This window comes from Cyprinus carpio, chromosome A2 (assembly GCF_018340385.1).
Source record: "Cyprinus carpio isolate SPL01 chromosome A2, ASM1834038v1, whole genome shotgun sequence".
NCBI classification, from domain to species: Eukaryota; Metazoa; Chordata; class Actinopteri; order Cypriniformes; family Cyprinidae; genus Cyprinus; species Cyprinus carpio.
The window spans coordinates 7407048-7429316 of record NC_056573.1 but is presented as its reverse complement, the minus strand read 5'-3'; the positions used below and the strand labels follow the sequence as shown (position 1 = coordinate 7429316).

Below are 22269 nucleotides of genomic sequence, written 5' to 3'. Positions count from 1 at the left end.
CCCTAATGTATATTTTTTATATATATTGTTCAAGTATTTAAAATAGAGTTATTTCTTGATTCAAACATTTAATGAAAAATGCAAACCTGCAAAAATTCAGAATGAACAACTTTCACATCACTTTATGAAGGTATACTTACATTAATATTTATAATGACTGTTTCGTGCATGGATGTTATTTCAGTTTTAACTACTTAGTTGTGCTTTGATGATAATTAAATTTGAAGAATGAAAATTATTTTTGGTAAACTTTCTGTCTGGATTTAGTTCAGAAATGATCTGTAAACAATGCCTCTCTCTCCATTTACAGAGAAACAGTGTTGGGCAATATTTGCTCCCTTGTATTGATTTCCAGGAGCATTTTTTTTTTACATTCGTCAGGGCAATTTTTTATGATCGCCTTATTAATTGTATATGTTTTGTCTTTAATGTTAGATACTTTAACCAATTTTTTTAAATTTAACTAATTACTTGCAGTCAAAATACAGTTACCAATAACATCAAACTGTTTAAAATGGTATAAATATATAAATATATAAAACAGAGACCCATTGACTAATCTAAACACCTCTTATTGGCCATTGCATTCATAATCTAAACAGAAACGTGTGTGATTGGTTATAATGCTCTAGCTGAAAAAAAAAACAACATGTAAAAGGCATCTGATGGAATGTGTACAGATCATTAATTTAGTTAATTGACACTTTTCAATTATTTTCCCAATTCTTTTTAATCACGGCAGCCATAATAAATTTAGTTTAATTGTACAGGGGCAATTTCAGCCTCTTTGTTATGAATGTGATTTTTGCCACAAGCGCCCATTAATTTTCAACCCTGGTCCCTGCTAAATAAAAGTATTTCTTAAATTAATCTCACTGACCCCAAACATATAAGATATAAAAATTTATAAATATGCTGTCTCTGAATTATTATAATGCTTATAAAAATATATACTACTGATGAAAAGTAAAGTTAATTTTAGGTAGTAGCACGAGTCTGTGTTAAAGGGATAGTTCACCTATAATTACTTATTTAAAAAAAAATAATAATTTTAACCTATATGATAACATCAGACGTCTCAGTACAACAATGCAAGGGATGAACAAATAGAGGCCCATTTAAAATTTTTGGCTGAACTATTACCTTTAATAGCCCTAGTTCAGAGATGTGGCACATGCAACACTTCAAAGCATGTTTTGCTGTTTAACTAAGTCAAGCTTAAAAGGTTGCAGGTAAGACGGATTAGCAAACACTTTACACATTAACCTTCCAACAAGACGATTTCCCCTTTATTAAATCCAATTTGGTCCTTGTTCCATTCGGATGTCCAACAAGAACTCTCTGTTGCCTGGATGTGTCACTGTGCAACGTTTAGTTTTGTTATTGTAGCTCAGCCTTATTTGGGAGGCGGAGAAAGACTGCCAGGCTAGGAAGTGAATGACATCTCATTTGACTAGTAATCTGGCTTGGAATGGTAACAGTGTTGATGTGGGTAAGTAGCTTAGCAGGAATGCGAGGAGGCCAGGGAGAGATATTGCAGGCTTCTGCTTGTGTGGCTGTTTGAGGATTTACACTTCTGATCCATTTACACACAACAGATGTGAATCCAAACACATGGATTCAGTTGCCTTTTTTTAATGAAGTAGAATTTCTAATGGATGATTTTGTAGTGTGCAAATTTGGTGTTATAGGCCTAATTTACTATATTGCACTAGGGCTGATCAATTATGGCAAAAATCATAATCACGGTTATTTAACACAATTATGAGTGGGCCACATGACCAAAACTTTATATGAGTGATTTATTTAAAGATAGCAATATATATATAAAATATATATTTTCTGTAAATAAGGTTGCTATGACATCTACATTCCAGAGACCAGCGAAATTTCACAATTCTCAATACCACAGCAGTATACTAGAGTAACTAATATTAGTAAAAAAAAAAAAAAAAAGTCCTTAAAAATTATTGAAAATAATTAAACAGTCAGTAAAAAAGTAAAGGACAAACGCAATAGGAAAAAAATTTAATGAAACAAACAGTGCAAGTCTAAAGTATTCAGCTAACAGGCTACTAGAGAAATTGCATAACTGAATGTAAAATAAAACAGCACAGTCTTCACTGTAAGAATTAAACTTAATTTGTTTCTTATTAAAGCTACAAAAGTCCTTTAGTGTAGAGCAGTGGGGGATTTTCTCTCTGTCTTTTGTTGTTTGATTAATATGAAGCCCACAGTCAGCAGCAGGAATATTAGGCTGCTGTCACTTTAAGAGCCGCACGGATCCAATTTACTGTTATGCACAGGTTTTCATTCTCAACTGTTTACGTGCATATATTACATAACCGACAAGGGTTTACATGAATAATCACTAAGTGCCGCATTTTTACGGCTTTTAAAACACACAAATTTTTGCATGGTATTTGACCAGTTTAGGATTGCCCGTACAGCCTAAAAAAATAAATTAAAATTTCCTTTTCCTTTCCCTCCAATAAGCGCCTTCAAAAGAAAACCCCCCTAAAAAAAGCGCAAGTTCTCTTTCGTGCTTTTAAAAAAATTAATAAATCGAATAAACTTTGATAAATCAAGCACGTCCAATTTTGCTGACGACGTACATCCAATTTTACTCTCATGTGAAATATATAATAAAAATAAATATACATAGAGAAAAGCAAAAAAAAACACGAAAATAAATAATTATTTGTACATTTATTTCCTTATTTATGTATATATTTATTTTTTTTTCCATATTTATTTATTTCTTCTTTTATTTATTTATACATTTATTCATTTATACATTTACTTATTTCTACATTTAGTTATTTTTACATTTATTTATTTTCTACATTTATGTTTTTCTACATTTATTTATTTCTTCATTTATTTCTTCCTACATTTCTTCCTGCGCAGGGTAATGAGGAGGGCGTGGTTTACCTCAGACATAGCAATCGAGCTCAGAGTAAGCGAAGGCGAAGGGTTGAGGCCACAGTGACACCCTGTGGCGAAATACAATAAGTATCACTGACGTTGATACGGTCTGTGACTGCGAGGTATATGGTTAAATCCTTACTGTGTGACATGGATATGCTCGTCTTTATTCCGGACATGGTCTTAGAACATCGTTTGGTCTGGATTTGTAAAATGTCCTGGGCTAACAAACATGAAACAGGGACTCTGAAACGGAAGCGCTTTATTTTTTCCATTTTTCGGTCAAAACTCACGGAAAGGAATCAGGGCACAAAGGCTACAGTGAAGTCAACGCAAGCATATTGACCAATGCTTTTGAAACGAGACCATTGCATTTGAATGTAGCCTAATTTCCAAAAACAATACTGACAGCAACAGCCTTATTAAATGTATGAACGTCACGTTAATCCACATCGATAAATTCAGTTAGAGGATAAGACTGTAGCCTATAGGGCAGTTAGCCAACCACTAAAATCCAACCAGATCTTCATCAGAGCCATCAATACAGAAGAGATCTTAATGCATTTACACAGCAATTAGCCTACAAGTGCATACAAAATATTATGAAGTGTCTTACGCCTACATTTTGAAGACATAAATATGACATGATGGAATCAATGAAGTGATAGCCTACGTTTAATATGAAACTAAAACAGACACCAGGTGGCAGAAAGTCACTGTCTTAATGAGTGAGTTCAATCCACTCGTTTGATACACCGAATCAAAAACAACTCGACGTGTTGAAGCGATTTGTTTCTGATCATTTATATTTAGGCCTATGCGTTATCTAAATAATTATAATAGACTAATAATAATAATAATAATAATAATAATAATAATAAATAAATAAATAAATGACCAAATGCTCAAAAAGTTGGCAGAGAGGGGTCATGTTCGGGGAAACAACATAATTGTTGATAGGCTATATTTTTCGGGGCCATGGGTTTAATGCGCAAACCTGCGTGACCATATAGCAACTATTCAGAAATGGAAATAACGAATGCATTAATATTTTGTTTTGAATTTAAGAAAAGTCGATTGAATATTTACAGGTTTTATCTCGTTATTATTTTCAGAATAGTAACGTCTTTGTAACCAACCACAGTGATCAAAAATCTCTATCTAATAGGCTACTTCAAAGATCAAATCAAATTATATATTGTAAAAGTTTGTACCAAATTTATGTAGCCCAAAAAACATAAAAAAAAATAGCCTACATAACTTTTTAATTATTATTATTATTATCATTATCATTCTTTCTTTCTTTTTATTATTATTATTATTAGGCTATTGTTATCATCATCATCAGCAGCTGGCAAACCATAATGGAATCTATTTAAAGGGAATGATTGTGGTGGGGAGTTTGGTCAAACTATTGCAGTGATAGCCTACTGCGAATATAGACGGTTTCAACGGCATCAACATAAACAAACGTTAATGCGCGTGAGCGCTTTTTTGTGGACCTAACTTAACTTCCGTTAGACTCCAAATAGAATCAATAACAACAGTCAAGTCCCTCTAGAGTAGATATTTTTTGATAACAAACAAAACTATGTTTGCTGCGTGGATCAGGCGGACTTAATGAATATGCAAATTCATTCTTTGCCAGCAGGAGATGTTTTAAAGCATAGACATAAAGCGCGATAAATAGAGGTTTCCCCAGTAACAGCTGTAAACAAAGCAGAGCTGGTACGCTCATACGCTGCTATCAGGCATATAACATGCAAGTCCTACTTCAGAAATACAGCGATATAAAAAATCAAATGTGCCTCGTTTTGATATTTAAACATAAATGTAAGGAATTATTATTATTAAACGTGCAGTACGTTACGTAATGTTTACGTTACTCATGTTTATTTAACGAAGCCTTTTTGAAAATCGATCAGTTTTAAAATTGTGTCGAGTCTCCAAAAATAAATAAATGTATGGGAAACACATCCCGCAGCACAACCACCTGAGCCCAACCTTCAGTCTACTCATCACCTTGGCTTTAACCGCGTTTGCAGATGGCACCGCAGCCAGACCGATATAACACAGACCGGAAGTTAACTTAGGTCCAGGCGCGTGCGCCCGATGAAACCGTCTATAACGGGTTGAAATAAAAAGACGGCGCCGTCCACAGAGACATTTCTATGTGCACTATTTCATCCGTGAAAACCTTAGTCCCCTGGCTATCATGTCAGAATCTGCAATTCAAAATAAATTTTGCCTGCCACTGCAGCAAATTCAGCAGCTTTTAGATATTGTTGTTGGTCCGACTTTGTCAAGACAAACCCGACGGAACTCAGCCCCGAAATTCAACTGCTGTCGCTCTTCTCTTTCTTTACTTTCCGCTGTAGCTGTTGGGTCCGTGTATATTTTGGTCATTCGATTTTCTATTTAAAAATTAATAAAGATAAATGTTAAGAAACGGAAAACGAAAATTAGTTAATACGAAAATTTTCGTATTTTTTGTTTGTGGGTAAAAAATGAGATTATGCTTTAATATTTGTTTGAATGTGCGGGGTGGCGCTGAAACGCCCCTTTCATCCCTTCTGTACCGCACCAACAAGCGGCAACCGCAAGCTCAGTTCATTTTCACCAGGAGAGAAGCGGCAGACAGCAGAGTTTATTAATCCTGCGGATTCTTTGCTCGGGGTGCTTGCAAGCTTTATATATATATATATATATATATATATGTATATATATATATATGTATATATATATATCTATTGTATATATATATATATTATATGTATATATATATATATATATATGTATATGTATATATATATATATATGTATATGTTATATATATAATGTATATGTAATATATATATATATTATATATATAATATATATATATATATATATATATATTCAAATGTCATTGAATAAATTAATTTCTGTTTGGTCAAAAAAAAAAAAAAACAAAAAATAAAATATTTATATTATATTTATATATATTTTTTTTTTTTTTTTTTTTTTTTTGACCAAACAGAAATTAATTTATTCAATGACATTTGTATTTAACCTAATAATCTAAAATTACATGAAATATGAAGATTTTTAGCCTACTAATTTTAATCTATGCCTATTTAAGAAAAACCTCAGAACATGTTTTCATTTGCTATACAAAAAACAGCAACTGAAGCTTTATCTTGTAGAGTGTAGTCTGCTGCACTTCTCCGATCGGCGGATCCCGATCCACAGCTTCCATCCCGATAACAGGAAAGAGCTTCAGCTCCGTCAGTTTGGGTCGTAAGACACCCTAAATCAGTGCCGGCCCGAGCCTCTTGGGGGCCCTAAGCAGAGTTTGATTTGGGGGGCCCCCCCTTCCACCATGCGGAGTCACCTGTGCTTCAAGATTACCTGACACAAATGTCACACTATAATGTTACATTATAAATGAATACAGTGAGGTTATGTATTAATACAAAATAAATAAATAAAAATCAATACTTAACATACTTCACTCTTAAACTTCTGAATACAAACTGTCACAAAACATGAAATAAATAATTTGCCAAATTGAAGAAATTATATAGGCTGTGTAATCTATAGCAAAAATGTAACAGCAGCAATTACATGGCATTTGGCTCCCTGTGCAGGCATTTGTAATAACATGTACATAAATAGTTTATTTTGTATGTGCCTACAATATGTATTTTAACAGTGTTATTATTAACCAATCATTATTGCCTCATATTTTTTTAATATATAATGCAATAATTTATATGAAGTTAATTTAAAGGCTATTGATGGCTTAGGTCTGTAACAACAACAACAACAACAACAACAAAAATATTACAGTATATTAATACTTCTTTGTAAATTATTATTTGAAGTAACAAAACCATGGTTAATTTGCAGTTGCCATGGCTACAAGAACAATGATTTGTGGTGTTATTGATAAACCCATGGGTAATTTTTTGTAAGGGAACCTGAGAAGAAAAAAAAAAAAAAAAACTTTAACAGGAATGTGCCTGAAAGTGATAAAAGGGCCTAGTTTTTGCCTAAATGATTTATAATTTATTTTAATATATATTAAAAATGTATAAGGTGACTGCAAGTCTTTCTCCTCAAATGCTAATGAGCTTCAAATTTGCCTTTGAGCCACATGTGAAAAAGTAGCATAATTTACATATGTCTTACAGTTTGTTTTAATAAATATTCAACATTATATTCAACTGTGCATTATAGCTGACACCTAGATGAACAATTACAGTGGTTTTTATGACTGTAAGTCATTCTCCTCAAATGCTACTGACGTTAGAAAAGTGTATAACAATATCGCATGTAACTTTAGAGACGGTCCCTAAATTTGAGACTCTCGAACGTACAACGACAAGCCACCTTTATGTCCTTTCTTCTTTCTCTTTTCGGCACCAGAGGGATACATCTTTTTGTGACATGGTTTATCATTTATTACAGTGACGCGCACTTGCGTGCCGGCGCGAATTGTCAATGCACGCGAGGTGTCTATGTGCAATTGCGCATGACTAAAACGCAGACATCCCAAGTCTCCCGGAAGTCCCGGGAGTCTCCCGTATATTGATAGCGGCTCCCTGATGCCTGCAAATTAGTTAAAATCTCCCGGAATCTAGAGCGAGCGAGCAAAGGCGCGTGCGAGACAGAGACTGTGTTTCAAACCGTGTAGCGCGCGCACGGCAGAGAGGGAGAGGGGGAGCGAGAGACCTTGCGTGTGTGTGTTAGTGTGCGTGTGTGCGAAGCGCATGTAAGACAGATATAGCATCCTGATTGGCCTGTTTCGGCAAATCAACCAATCAATTGTCAGTGTGGGCGGGCTTTTATCTCTTCTCCTGAACCAAATTAATCAGTTATGTCTATCTAGAAAACAGGAGCACCATGGCAGAGGGAGAGTGCCAAAAAAAAAAAAAAAACAAGTATAAGACACATTTACGGCAGACTACACGAAAGTCTTATAAGTGTCAAAGATAATGACAGTCTTGCTCGCTGCACTATTTGTAACAGCGACTTCAGCATTGCCCATGGTGGGTTAAATGATTGCAAAACAGGCCTGTTGAGGTGAGTTGACATGTGTTTCATTTCATGTGCATATTATTCAGGCTAGTTGCCAAGGCTACATGAAAAACACAAAACTACTTAGACCTGTTTAAAATTGCAATGAAAAAATAAATAAAAAGCAGTTTACATAAATAGTATAAGCAGCTTATATTAATAGTAAAATTAATATACATATTTAAACATAATTAACGAATAATAGCATAGGCCTATAGTTTATAGAAATAATATTTTATGCTTTTATAACTTTTAGTAAAGTCATGTCCTGTGGTGAAAACTGTCATATCCTTGTCCTCCTTCCTCTTTTTTTGGGGGGTGTGGGGGGGGGGCTTCAGGATACCTCCCTGAAATGACTTTTTGCAGGTTGGGATGTCTGAAAACGCTAGCAGACACAGCAGCAGTTGTTGGTAAATAAGTTTTTTTTGTCTTGAATTATTCATTTATTCGTTCATTATTCATTCATTCATTCATTCATTTATATCACTTTGTTTAAGTTATTTAATTGTAAAAAAAAAAAAAAAAAAAAAAAAAGAACTGATACTTTCTGGGGCCCCCGGTGGCGAGGGGGCCCCAAGCAGCCGCTTAGTTCGCTTATGCCTCAGGCCGGCCCTGCCCTAAATAACATTAAAACCTTACAAAACTCAACAGGACTTGCTTTCTGCCATCTCGGTCTACATTAACTTCTTTCTGAAACGTCAGAAATGAACCAGGCTCATGCATCAGACGAACCATGTCTAGCTGGACATGTTACTTTTAAATAGTAGCCATTTAAAAAAGAAAACAATATTAATACGTTAAATCATAATTTTTATTTATTTAGGGCCTATGTAATTCAAATGAAAACCAACCAGAGGTGCAGTGTTTCCCGTCTGAAACTCATTATCTGTAATTAGTCACACCATCACTATATTCAAAAGGTCATCTACAGAATTCGTGAATTCAGTTCATAATTCTAAGTAGCAACTATAGCCTATAATTAAAACATTTAAAGTAGACTAATTATGGGGAAAACTTATTTTAATATACATTTTATTATAAATGTGGGGTTGGATTTTTCCCATTTTATTTTATTTTTGAAAAGGCCTAGAATAAAATAAGTAGGCAAAAAATTAGTAGTAGCTAGGCCTATATTTTATTCCATGTCGTTGTAGATCACCGGCTAAAGTAAAATTCAATTGTACTGTTTATACTGATAAAGTTTCAAGTCTGCTTTGTCAATAATAGGTAGCAGCCGGAGAAAAATTATAGTAGATTATTTTTTTATTTTATTATTTATTTAATTAATTTATTATTATTATTATTATTATTATTATTTTATCTTGCAAGCGGTACAGAAGGGATGAAAGGGGCGTTTCAGCGCCGCCCACACATTCAAACAAATATTAAAACATAATCTCATTTTTTACCCACAAACAAAAATACGTAAAATCCACGCTACATTTTCTTTTTCCGTTTCTTAAACAAAACGAAAAAACAAAAAAAAAAAACACGAAAATCAAACCGTTTCTCATTTATCTTTTATTTATTTATTTTTATAAGTAGAAAATCGAATGACCAAAATTTACCACGGACCCCCAACAGCTACAGCGGAAAAGTAAAAAAGACTGGCAGAGAAGAGCGACAGCAGTTGAATTTCGGGGCTGAGCTCCGTCGGGTTTGTCTTGACAAAGTCGGACCAACAACAATATCTAAAAGCTGCTGAATTTGCTGCAGTGGCAGGCAAAATTAATTTTGAATTGCAGATTCTGAAATGATAGCCAGGGGACTAAGGTTTTCACGGATAATTGAAATAGTGCACATAGAAATGTCTCTGTGGACGGCGACGCCTTTTATTTCAACCCGTTATATTCGCAGTAGGCTATCACTGCAATAGTTTGACCAAACTCCCCACCACAATCATTCCTTTAAATAGATTCCATTATGGTTTGCCAGCTGCTGATGATGATGATAACAATAGCCTAATAATAATAATAATAAAAAAGAAAGAAAGAATGATAATAATAATAATAATTAAAAAGTTATGTAGACTATTTTTTGTTATGTTTTTGGGCTACATAAATTTGTACAAACTTTTACAATATATAATTGATTTGATCTTTGAAGTAGCCTATTAGATAGAGATTTTTTGATCACTGTGGTTGGTTACAAAGACGTTACTATTCTGAAAATAATAACGAGATAAAACCTGTAAATATTCAATCGACTTTTCTTAAATTCAAAACAAAATATTAATGCATTCCTTATTTCCATTTCTGAATAGTTGCTATATGGTCACGCAGGTTTGCGCATTAAACCCCCATGGCCCCGAAAAATATAGCCCTATCAACAATTATATTGTTTCCCCAAAACATGACCCCTCTCTGCCAACTTTTTGAGCATTTGGTCATTTATTTATTTATTATTATTATTATTATTATTATTATTATTTATTAGTCTATTATAATTATTTAGATAACGCATAGGCCTAAATATAAATGATCAGAAACAAATCGCTTCAACACGTCGAGTTGTTTTTGATTCGGGTGTACCAAACGAGTGGATTGAACTCACTCATTAAGACAGTGACTTTCTGCCACCTGGTGTCTGTTTTAGTTTCATATTAAACGTAGGCTATCACTTCATTGATTCCATCATGTCATATTTATGTCTTCAAAATGTAGGCGTAAGACACTTCATAATATTTGTATGCACTTGTAGGCTAATTGCTGTGTAAATGCATTAAGATCTCTTCTGTATTGATGGCTCTGATGAAGATCTTGGTTGGATTTTAGTGGTAGGCTAACTGCCCTATAGGCTACAGTCTTATCCTCTAACTGAATTTATCGATGTGGATTAACGTGACGTTCATACATTTAATAAGGTGTTGCTGTCAGTATTGTTTTTGGAAATTAGGCTACATTCAAATGCAATGGTCTCGTTTCAAAAGCATGGGTCAATATGCTTGCGTTGACTTCACTGTAGCCTATGTGCCCTGCTTCCTTTCCGTGAGTTTTGACCGAAAAATGGAAAAAAAAAAAAAAGCGCTTCCGTTTCAGAGTCCCTGTTTTCATGTTTGTTAGCCCAGGACATTTTACAAATCCAGACCAAATGATGTTCTACGACCATGTCCGGAATAAAGACGAGCATATCCATGTCACACAGTAAGATTTAAACCATATACCTCGCAGTCACAGACCGTATCAAAGTCAGTGATACTTATTGTATTTCGCCACAGGGTGTCACTGTGGCCTCAACCCTTCGCCTTCGCTTACTCTGAGCTCGATTGCTATGTCTGAGGTAAACCACGCCCTCCTCATTACCCTACGCAGGAAGAAATGTAGGAAGAAATAAATGAAGAAATAAATAAATGTAGAAAAACATAAATGTATAAATAAATAAATGTATAAATAAATAAATGTAGAAATAAATAAATGTATAAATGAATAAATGTATAAATAAATAAAAGAAGAAATAAATAAATATGGAAAAAAATAAATATATACATAAATAAGGAAAATAAATGTATAAATAATTATTTATTTTCGTTTTTTTGCTTTTCTCTGGTATATTTCTGTATTTATTTATATATTTTATTATTTTTTTTCTTTTTTACATTTATTTGTATATTTATTTATGTATTTATTTATTTTTTATTTCGGCAGACTTGGCATTCCATACAGTTGTGCTATTATTCTATGTTTACACCCCCTTCATTATAAACAGTATGTGATGAATTATGATGACAACTTGGACCAAAAATCCAAGTGTCACTTTTGATTTAGATGAATTTGTTAACAGTGTTACTCAATGCCCCTGCATGCCAAGGAGTCTTTCAGACAAAAAAGGCTTTTTATATGCTGGGCTTTTAGAGACCAATTTTGTTGTAAAATCTAGAGATAATTTTTTATAACTGATTGCTGGTTGTATACAATATAACAAAAAACAAGAATTTAAAATCAAGTGAGTTATATTTTAGACACAAATTAAAATAGTTCCAATCAAAGCCACAGCAGAACTGTTTTGCGTCTCCCAGCAACACACAGCAGTGTTTCGTTTACTGAATATATCAACATTTTTAAATGAATCTAGTGAGTCAATGATTCAGTGACCCATTAATAAAGACAGTCACTTTTCTTGTTTCTGAATGATCAGTCGTTTGAACGAATCGGTTGAATGAATGATTAAATGACAGTCATTAAAACAGTTATTTGCCGCCACCTACTGGTGGTTTGGTTTCAAATTTAAAAGTAACAAACATTATAAAAATAATATTAATTTATAAATAACATTTAATATTTTAGCCTGCGATGTGGACGCGATTTTACTCTGTTCCAGAGCATATGATTGACTCCCAGCCTTGAGTGGCAGTCTTACTAACCAATAGAGTGAGCGCATCTCCGTTCTCCCCAATCAGCTCTGCTCTAACAAACTGCGTAAACGCCTACCATTCAAAAAAAAAAAAAAAAAACATACCCAGAGAGTGGGAGAAAGAGAGAGAGAGAGAGAGAGAGAGAGTGAGAGAGAGAGAGTGAGTGAGTGAGTGAGTGTGTGTGTGTGTGTGTGTGTGTGTGTGTGTGTGTGTGTGTGTGTGTGTGTGTGTGTGTGTGTGTGTGTGTGTGTGCATGTGTGTGATTATGGCGTCTACAGGGTCAGATCGATAGTTAGGGCAAATTAATACTAAAGGAAAACTTATGTAATATGAGATTACTTCACCTTCAAAATGACAGACACCAAACAAAAAAGGTAACGTTAATTTACTAGAGCTCCATTATCGGTTCTGCTTTCAGCACTGGAGAATAAAAGATATATTCTTAGATGTTTTTATTAGTACATGAACATTATCTTGCACATTTTATCTCCCCAACAGATTCTAATTTGAAAGAAGTTTGTAATGCATGCTTCGCTATTCCCAATTCAGAAGAGCGCACACACAGCCTGTGTCTCTGAATTCTTCTCATACTCGCTCCTCTCTGCCGTGTCTCATGGAGGAGCCGTTTAAACTTGCAGCACACACGCAGCATGTCTCATAATGTTCAGTTATACTCGTGCGTGGCTCCGCACCGCACGTCCTCCACGAGCGCATCTGGCAATATGGATGGGACTTGACGCATGCGTCTATTGGTGGGATGTAATCTGTCAGATGGGAAAACAATAGAACAACAGGAATTCCTATTGGAATAATAATAATTTTGTAATTGTTTTAATGGAAACCATAAGAATTTATGTGATGGTTGCTATTGTTTTTTTTCAGCAGAGTAACAAAACCCATATTGTGCAGCACACTATTGACAATATTAAGCTGAAGCTTGACTTCAAAAATTAAAATCGCAAATCAAATCACAATCGCAATATCTGTCAAAAAATCGCAATTAGATATTTTCCCCCAAATTGCACAGCCCTAATGTATATTTTTTATATATATTGTTCAAGTATTTAAAATAGAGTTATTTCTTGATTCAAACATTTAATGAAAAATGCAAACCTGCAAAAATTCAGAATGAAACAACTTTCACATCACTTTATGAAGGTATACTTACATTAATATTTATAATGACTGTTTCGTGCATGGATGTTATTTCAGTTTTACCTACTTAGTTGTGCTTTGATGATAATTAAATTTGAAGAATGAAAATTATTTTTGGTAAACTTTCTGTCTGGATTTAGTTCAGAAATGATCTGTAAACAATGCCTCTCTCTCCATTTACAGAGAAACAGTGTTGTGCTAGGAACATTTGCGTGTGTATGTGCGTGTGTGCGCGCGCGCGTGTGTGTGTGAGTGAGTGAGTTTTGATCAGTTTTTAAAATCCCATGGTACTAAACATATCTCAAGGCTTAACTTGTTAACCTATTTTAAAACTCTTCAGGTCTAAAATGTTTTATAGAATCTGAGAGCAAAATTTTGAGTTCACTTACATCTACATTGTGTTATTGAAAAAGATCAACTATACTCTGTCATTCCAGGTCTTGCCAGTCCTTTCCATCTCTTTTTACTAGCTCAAAACCAGAGAGTAAGTTGAGACTTCCTTTTCCACTTGATAAGTTCCTGTACTGTACGCTTGTCTGCAATTTCGTCACCCTATAGAACCTTTCCTTGAGTCCTTAATGAAAGAAGTCTTTTTGGAAGAAAGCTTTGTTTAATTCTATCTTCTCAGGGTTAGATATCTTCATAGACTAAAATGACGTCTAAAACCTAGACAGATGCGAGTTTGTCTGTTTAGCAGGAAGCATTACACACCTAGGTGTTAGCTCAAGCTCCTAAGTGACATGGAGCTGTGCTTTTATAAAGGAATTGTTTGAAATGTCTATTTAAGGAACAATACCATGTGAATTTTCCATTCCAAAACCAGGTGTTGTGGTGTTCGTCTGTGAATCATTAACCTCTCCCTCAGAGAATAAATAGGTTTGCTGAGACAGCAGATAATGAATTGGATTCTTTCCAATCTTACAGTAGTAAGAAAATGCAAGACTGGTTGGAGTCATACTTTGTGGAAGAATTTTTGGTAACACAAATCAATTTATTGAGCTCATACATAAAAGATCAAAACTGTCTCCAACAAATGCCAACAAATGAATTATAAAAAATTAAAGAACAGGAAAGAAAAAATATTGCCAGGATGATTATATGTGACCAAAAACATATATTTTTTAATTATTATTATTTAATTTATGTTATTGGCTCATTCAAATCATCCCTTCATTTTTAACCATTTCATTGCCACCTTATAGGTATTTTGAGATTACAAAGTATAGAAAATGTTTGTTGTAAACTTGTAATGTCATGCAATAGAAGTTTAAATGGCTCCCCGGTTACTGAGATTTTCTATATGTCTCTCTTGTCATATTGAGAAAGCCATACATTTCAAAACCTGCACTAAAAAGCAATATGCTAGATCCAGTGTATTGACACTTTGCCAGATATCATACAGTATGCCCAGTGCTGGCTTAGTATTTCTCTGATGGTGTAGCTATTTCCTGAAGCAGATGGTCATTGCCGGGGATCTGCCTCGAGTACACAGCGTCCTAGATCTAAAAAAGCCACAATAATTTCACAAGGCAGCTGATATACGTGTCTGGGCAAAGTTCCAGGTCATTTCAAAATATAAAGCCAAAGAAGTACATCAGTGAACGAGAGCCTTTTTGTGTGACCCTCGCTAGGAATAATGGTGCTCAACTGTTTTAAGTGCAAGGTGTCAGAGAACAGCTCAGTGTTCATATTAATCACCCAACGAGCTGACAGATATTGTCTTGGCCTTGGAGAGCACAACGCAGAAATTACCAACTATGTCAGCTGTAAGTTATAAGGCAAGATTGTTGTATGTTTGTGATTGACAAATTTTTTTATAGAATAAGACATGGAACCTTGTGAGAACCGTGACTCTTCTGTGAAAAAAAAATGGATTTGGTTAATTATTTTCATTTATCAACACGTTTCTATTAATAAAACAAGTTTAAAGGGGTCATATGATGCGATTTTAAGTTTTCCTTTCTCTTTGGAGTTTTACAAGCTCTTGGTGCATAAAGAAGATCTGGAAAATTGCGAAGACTAAAGTCTCAAACCCAAAGAGATATTCTTAGATATTCAAGTTAGGACTTGTCCACGACCTCCTAAAACGCCTCGTTTAAATATGCCCCCACATGTCTATGTCACGATGTGGGAAGATTTGCATAACGCCTCCCAAATATTAATGCAAAGAAAGAAGGCGTAACTTTTATTCTCGCTGTTGCCGCCGGTGCCATGTTGTGGAGTTGCTGTTTCAATGTGAAAGCAAAACTGTGAAAGCGAAAATACTTTGTTTGGCCTTCCAGAAGAGGACACAACTAGAACTCAGTGGTTAAGTTGTATTTACAACACTGTTCCAGAACAGTTCAACACAAATATTCAGATGTGTGCTGTGCATTTTATGGAGAACTGTTTCTTGATGCTGGGAGAGTAGACCACAATGCCGGCTGTTCTGACTCACAGTCTGTAAGTATGTTTACATATGTAAAGGATTTGCCACTGATGATTCAAACGAGAGTTTTGAGCAGTGTAAAGCAGCGGTTCTCAATTCCAGTCCTCGTGCCCCCCTGCTCTGCACAGTATGTTTCTCTTATCACTTCAGATGTTTGTTCTATTCGAACGTAAGTGCCCTGCGAAGGTGACATCACTGTATATTCCACCATGATTCCAGTTCGAAGCGAACATATAAGTTCCATTCAAAGTGCAATGTTTGAGACGTGAATTTAAATTGTATTTATTTACAGAGCTATATGATGTCACACTTCTCAGTCCGTGTGTGAAGACGTTGCGAAGCGCAAATCCTCGAATGAATGTTCTGAAGTGAGGTAAACTTCAACAGATTTCCCCTGCTCAGGGAGTAAGGAGCAAATTGAACACTGTGTAGGGACCATGTCAATGGGAACACAGTTCATGCACGGAGCTCACTTCTAACGAGCTGATTATCTGAATCAGGTTTGTTAACAAAAAGAGACATGCAAATATGCAGAGCTGGGGGGTGCGAGGACTGGAATTGAGAACCGCTGGTGTAGAGTAGCGCTTGTTGTTTGTCGTTTCTCCGATCACAAATGCAGACATAGTTTTATGTTTACACGGCACGGTGTGATGCAACGCAACACGTAAAAACACAGTATAAGTCATTATAATCCATAATTATGTCCCCACTGGATGCAACAAATGGGTCATTTGTAATGGGTTTTATTGTTTTTGTCTTGTCACACCGGTGTTCTGACTGGGACATGCATCACAGTGTGACAAGGGGTGTAACATTTCCATCACACACCTGAGGTATTCGGCCAATCATAATGCACTGGATAGCTGGCCAATCAGAGCACACCTCGCTTTTCAGAACGATGAGCTTTGTAAAAAAGGACTCGTTTCAGAAAGGCGGGGCATAGATGAGAAACAATAATGTACAGTATGTGGAAAATGTGTTTTTTGAACTTTAAACCACAACAAACACAATTAAATAAACCAAACAAAAAAAATAATCTTCTTATCAAAACAACATCACACCACCAAAAAAAAAAAAACAAGCAGAACTGTGATAATTTCAGCAGAAAATCCTGTGAAAATATCTTTGAATGGTCTTCAGATATCTTTACAATCGGTAGGATCAGTTGCAGAGTCTCGGTGGTGAATGCTATACCATATGGCAGCAAAGACGTTCAAATATTATGCCAACAATATTCTAGCTAATAATTCATTTTATTACTGTAGAAATTTGACCAAAGCCTAATTTTTTTGGAGAGCTTTAAAAAACTTCAAAAAAAATAAAAAAATCAAAAATCAATCCAAAATATACAAAAATAAAAAAACATAATGAATCCAAAATATACACAATTACTACAGTATTTGGCTTGTCAATATTCTTTATGCTGTATCAGGTATTTAAGTACTGTATGCTTGTATGCAAAATACTAAGCATGTGTAACATTTAGCACTGAATAAAAAGCTTCAAATAATATATTTTCCTCCTAATTCTATAAACAGATGTAACATAAAAAATTAATAAATAAATAAATAAATTAAGTTCTCCAGCAGTAAGTTGTTATATCATTTATCTTTATGCTAAAGCGAAACAACTTCCCAATTTTCAATCGATGTGTTATCATAAATTTTTTTCTTAAATTACGTTAATCTCCATTTTAGGGATTATGCTTTGACGTTAAATACTGTGATGATCCGTGAGTATGAAATGGTAACCTGTGAGCTGGTAAGTGTTTTATATTCCAAAGGCCTATAGCCACATATTCTACTATACCTAATTTTCCCCTAATGAAATTTTAATTGGGGTACAGTGGGGGTGCGTTGAGGAGGGTGTGATGTGTCATTTCACCAGGATTACATCTTCACTGACCTGGATTTATGAAAGCCTTTTAAATGCTAAACAGTTCAGTGTTGTCAGAGGAACAGGACAGATGGTGAGCATTCGACTGTAATTGGCAATATCTAAAAAAAAGTGTGCAAGTTGATATGAAAAATTGAATAAAGGAAGAACAATGCACCGAAAGACATCTGCAGGACAGTGTTTCAGAGACTTTACTGGAGGGATTTATCTGTTTTTACAGTACTTGCTTTGGTATAGTTTATTTTTATTTTTTTTATTTTTTTATAGTTTATTGGCATACTTATTATGTTCAGCACTGGTGCCAATTGACTAAAAATTCAATTACACAAAATACAATTTTGTTATAGCACAACAGTTTGATTTAAAATAAATGTATTATACAGAAACAGCAATAATTGTAAAAAATTTTTTTACATTACACTCGCGAATGTAATGTTACCATTAATCAAATTAAAAATGAGCTCACATAATAGAGTGCAAATAAAAAAATTAAATGAATTTAAAAAGCTTTTATTAACTAAATCATCTCTGGTGAAAAAAAGAACACTTAGAGAAAGTCTTTGCAGATCAAGATCATGGATAGAAAAATCCCTTTAGAGTAGAATTAAACAATTTAACAAATGTAAAGAGTATGACAGTATGACACAATCTGCTGTCTTCAAAAACAGAGTGACTTTGCTGATATGCTGAGTGAGTATATACCAGTACATATATTTGAAGTTATAAAGAGAAAAATTGACAATCTCTCATGAAATGCATAGTAAATATATAGAAAATAATTGGATAAGTAATCATTTTGTGCTACTTAATCCTGAAAAAAAAAGAGTAAAAAACAAAAAAATCAAATAATAAAAAAAAAATAAACAGAGGTTTTAATTATTGTACAAAAATCCTCTGAATGCAAGCAACTACCTACAGTAGAATTCTTGTCTAATACTTAATGGCTGCTCTGTCAAGTATTCGTTGTCAGTTAGGAATCTGGGAACCACATCCTGCGAATAGGATGTAAAATGTGGAAATTACACATATGGACTGGCCATAGGGCAGTGCTACATATGGAAGTCCCTGCGGTAGACTCAGCCTGCCTGGGGTGAGATCACTACGTAGCAGAGACGGCAGAGAAATCTCTGCTAGGAAAAGACATGGGCTTACCATGAGGGAAGCCGTACCGTGGAATAATACACATGTAGGATCACCCGAAGGGGGAACCATTACACACGGGCACCTAGCCCAGCACAAGGGCTGACCTTGGGCATTCACATGAGTGTTGGACATGCCTTCTGGCAGTCCGCCATGCCTGACTGCCGAGGGTGCGGGAGGAACTTCAACAGGGTTCGCCAAGAGGGAAACTGAACTGAGAAGCACTTAAGCACACGTATCCAGTCTGTAGAGGGGAATGGCGCAGCAAGTGTGATTGACACCGAGCGGGTCCAGCATTTTACAGGGCCATCTGAGGCAAGTACATGACTTTAAACACGCCCAACACTCAGATCAAAAAATCTCTCAAACCTGTTAGGTGTCACCCAGCCGGCAGCTCTACAGATGTCTGCCAAAGCCAGGAGGAAGCCACAGCTCTGTAGAGTGTGCTCTCACTCCTAGGGGGGGCACGGTAAGTGATGGGCCTGATATGCTAAGACTATAGCCTCCACTATCCAGTGGGCAAGTCTTTGTTTGGAGACAGCCTTTCCCTTCTGCTGGCCTCCGAAGCAGACAAAGAATTGGTCTGAGGTCCTGAAGCTCTGCTTGCGGTCCACGAAAATGTGCAAGGTGTGAATGGAACAGAGCAGAGCAATGGCTAGGTCTGCCTCCTCCTGGGTCAGTGCTTGCAAGTTCACCACCTGATCCCTGAAAGGCGTGGTGGGAACTTTGGGCATGTATCCAGGCCGGAGCGCGTAGGCGTGCGCTCTAGCTGAAGTGATGGTGTTTACTACCGCTGGAGGTAAACCACCTAGAACCTCCGCGTCCCCTCCAGAGACCACACGTGGAGATTCTACAGGTCTGTTCCTCACGGGTGCCAGAGGGTGCCCCCTCTCTGAGAAAAGAGATCCTTCCTCAGAGGAATACACCAAGGAGGGTCTTACGGGAGGAGCATCAGTTCTGGGAACCAAGTCCGAATGTGCCAGTATGGCGCTACTAAGAGGACCTGCTCCTCGTCCTCCCTGACCTTGCACAGCGTCTGTGCGAGAAGGCTCACTGGGGGAAACACATTACTTGCGTAGACCCCCTGTGCCCAGGTGTGTGCCAGTGCATCTGTTCAGAACAGCTGGCAGGGGGACATGTCCAGAGAGGCAAACAGGTCTACCTGATCAGCTGGACTGTCTCGGTGTGGAGTCGCCATTCTCCCGGAAGGGTGGGCTGACGTGAGAGCCCATCAGCTGCACGATTGAGCTCGCCTGGGACGTGAATGGCACGAAGTGACCTCAGATGCTTCTGACTCCAAAGGAGGAGTATTGTCTGTTCGGACCAGTACGTGCCTGTCCCGAAGCCTCGGTTTGAAGCAGCGCAGAGTAAGCCATTCTGCCAGCAATTCTAGGCAATTGATATGCCACTGCAGACGAGGCCCTGTCCAGGTACCTGAAGCTGCATGCCCGTTGCACATGGGACCCCAGCTGATAGCAGAGGCATCTGTTGAAACAACAACATGCCTGGACACTTGCACTAGAGGAACCCCTGCCCATAGAAAAGCAAGGTCCGACCACGGGCTGAAGGTTTGGCGGCAGGATGGGGTAACCAAGACCCGGTGCGTGCCGCATTGCCATGCCCATCTCGGGATTCGATCTTGAAGCCAACGCTGAAGCGGTCTCATATGAAGCAATTCGAGTGGCGTGACAGTGGCTGTGGATGCCATATGCCCCAGGAGCCTCTGAAACTGTTTCAGTGGAACCGCCTTCCGACACCGAGAAAAGAGATCCTCTGCACAGGGGAGAGTTTGCTCTTTTCCCAGTTGACCCGAAGCCCCAACCGGCTGAGGTGGCTGAATACCATGTCCCTATGTTCGCACAGCTGAGCTCGGGACTGGGCCAATATGAGACAATCATTGAGGTAGTTGAGAATGCGAATGCCGTCTGCTTCTGCGTGGTGGAGAACTGTTGGGCGAAGCTCTTCACCGCATCGCCGAAGAGGCCAGCCTGGGAGATCGGAGAGTCCAAGAAGTGGTGCTTGTCAGACTCCCTCATATCTGCCAGGGTAAGCCAAAGGTGTTGTTCCTGGACCACTAGCACAGACATCGTCTGACCCAGGGACCACGCCGTGACTTTTGTCGCTCGTAGGGCAAGGTCAGTCACAGTCTGCAGCTCCTGCATCACACCTGGGTCAGAACTACCCTCGTGCAGCTGCTTTAACGCCTTGGCCTGTTAGACCTGCTAGACCTGCAGGAGGGCCATGGCGTGCAGGGCAGAGGTGGCCTGTCCAGCAGCTCTGTAAGCCTTGGCCATCAGTGCGGACAAGAACTTACAGGCCCTGGACGGGAGGCGTGGATTACCCTGCCAGGTGACAGCGCTTTGCGGGATCAGCGCTTTGCTGGATCTGATTCGGGCAACGCCACTCTCCCAGAAGGAGGCAACGCAGCCGAATCTTCATCTCCAGAGCCTAGCTCGTTCCCCGATGAGGTGATCGACATCAGATCATCTGCTGGTGGGCCGGATGAAGTGCTGGGCCCTGCCCTGACCGCGGCATCATCATCCGTAACGCGGTACACCAAAGGGCACGATGCGCTGGAGGAGGAGGGGGCCCTTGGAGACTCGTTCGGTAGGGAAGCCCTCACTGTGACCTCAGATTCACCCCCCGACCATGAACTGAAGTAGCCCTCCTCTTGAAGGAAGAACTAGAACGGGGCATGGGGAGGGGGACTCCTCCTCGTTTGACGAAGAGTAGCCTTGATCGCAACATCACGATGGTCATGTTCCCACAAGGAGAACATGACTCATCCACAAACGCCGCCTCAGCGTGCTCGAGGTCCAGGCACGAGATGCAGCGATTGTGACCATCAGATGAAGCGAGCACATCCAGAAACGCATGAGTGGAAAGACATCTTTAAAAAGACGCCCCGTCACTCGTGGAGCTCTTTTAGTAATTGCGCTTTTAGTTTTCGTAAAAACAGCGAAGTGTTGAAGCTCCCAGGAGGAGTTGCAGCGTGACCACAGAATGGGAAACTGCAGCACACTGAGAAAAAAGCAGCAGCACTGGCAACCCCCGCTGATGCGCCATAACACCAACACTTGCGTCAAAAGGCTGTCTTGACGACACTCTCAGTATTCCAACACTCTCAGTATTCCAACCAGCACTTTTATGCAATATCCCAAAATTTGCATAAAAATAAGTGGATGGAAACCCAGCTACTGACACTGGAGACCCAATTAACTACAAAACATAAAATACATCAAAAGAAATAGCATTGGGATATTGCATAAAAATCTACAACAGAACTATGTATAAAGTAATTCTGTTTCTG

The 22269-nt window shown here is 37.3% G+C and overlaps 1 protein-coding gene across 2 annotated transcripts in view; it reads left to right on the top strand.

Moving 5' to 3' along the window:
* The window catches only part of st6galnac3 (ST6 (alpha-N-acetyl-neuraminyl-2,3-beta-galactosyl-1,3)-N-acetylgalactosaminide alpha-2,6-sialyltransferase 3), a 94609-nt gene that overhangs the window by 5809 nt on the left and 66531 nt on the right, over positions 1 to 22269 (top strand). The window lies entirely within an intron of this gene.